Source organism: Dasypus novemcinctus, chromosome 16 (genome assembly GCF_030445035.2).
Source record: "Dasypus novemcinctus isolate mDasNov1 chromosome 16, mDasNov1.1.hap2, whole genome shotgun sequence".
Lineage (NCBI taxonomy): Eukaryota > Metazoa > Chordata > Mammalia > Cingulata > Dasypodidae > Dasypus > Dasypus novemcinctus.
The window spans coordinates 20266005-20267480 of NC_080688.1; the positions used below are offsets into that span (position 1 = coordinate 20266005).

The 1476-nt window shown below is 60.8% G+C and overlaps 1 non-coding gene across 1 annotated transcript; it reads left to right on the plus strand.

Annotated features, from left to right (window-relative positions):
- The first annotated feature begins 591 nt into the window (after nt 1–591).
- On the plus strand, nt 592–673 carry TRNAK-CUU (transfer RNA lysine (anticodon CUU)). The gene has a single exon. It is a non-coding gene; the product is annotated as a tRNA-Lys (tRNA).
- The last annotated feature ends 803 nt before the right edge of the window (nt 674–1476 follow it).

The following is a 1476-nucleotide window of genomic DNA, read 5'->3' on the forward strand; positions in this document are numbered from 1 at the left end:
TGGATTATATCATTGGGTAAAGATCCATATAATGAGAGTGAAGGTATACACACATCCTGGGGAGGACTGAGGCCATCAAATAGAGGGAACTGTATCCCTCAAGAGAAATGGTGGCTCCCAGGGCATTAAGGCAGTTGAGCTTGTCAAGCCCTCAACACTTGCAAGTATCTCTGAACATGGCCTCTCAAGCAATGAAGATTGACTGTCACTGTGGGCCATAAGGGGAAAGGGAAATAGGTATTGAATAGATGGAACCAATGTAACTGTGTGGGCAAAAGAAGTGATAGGCTAAAATGTAAATCATAATTGCGGCGGCTTGCTCGGTCGGTAGAGGTGGGGTCTGGCTGCGGACGAGGGGTTGGTCCAGCTCTGGACGAGGGGTCGGTCCCGCTTGGGACGAGGGGTCGGTCCCACTTGGGACGAGGGGTCGGTCCGGCAGCAGACGAGGGATCGGTCTCACAGGGGTTGCGCGGTTCGGCTGAAGGGGTCGCCCGGCGAAGCCGGCGACGAAGGGGTCGCCCGGCGAAGCAGGCGACGAACTGGGGACAAGGGAGGCCAGGCCCTTGTCGGGGGCTCTCAGGACTGGATGGCGCACGGCAGAAGAAGCTAGCTCAGTCGGTAGAGCATGAGACTCTTAATCTCAGGGTCGTGGGTTCGAGCCCCACGTTGGGCGCCAACTGCGGCGGCTTGCTCGGTCAGTAGAGGTGGGGTCTGGCTGCGGACGAGGGGTCGGTCCAGCTCTGGACGAGGGGTCGGTCCCGCTTGGGACGAGGGGTCGGTCCCACTTGGGACGAGGGGTCGGTCCAGCTGCAGACGAGGGATCGGTCTCACAAGGGGTTGCGCGGTTCGGCTGACGGGGTCGCCCGGCGAAGCCGGCGACGAGGGGGTCGCCCAGAGAAGCAGGCGACGAACTGGGGACAAGGGAGGCCAGGCCCTTGTCGGGGGCTCTCAGGACTGGAGGGCACACGGCAGAAGAACTACCGCGGAGACAAGGTAAACACGCAAGTCCACTTTATTGAGGGAGAGGCAACAGTTTTATAGGGGCTGGGGAAGGCTGATTGGTCGAAGCCACGCCCTGTTCTGATTGGTTGCTGGCGAAAGGTCAGTGGGCGGTACTGGATGGGGGAGGGGTGGTGGTTAGGGATTGGCTGTCGCTGTTGCTGGGGGAAGGGGCAGGGTTTAGGGATTGGTGGCTGCTGTTGCTGGGGTAGAGGGAAGACTGGATTTTTCTGCCCACGCCTGGCTGTTGCTGCTGTCGGGGGAGGGGAAAAGGGCAGACTGGAATTTTCCGCCCTGCGCCTGCGCAGGGAGAAAGAAGAAGAAGGGTGCCGCCCCACAGGCATCGTGTGGCGCCATCTGGGAGGAGGGGCGGCCGCGGAAGCATGGCTGCCGAGAAGGGGAGACCTGAGGGCACTCTGCGCCCATGCCGAGCTCCCTTCAGGGGTGGCGGTGAGTCCGACCAGCCACCCTATTATG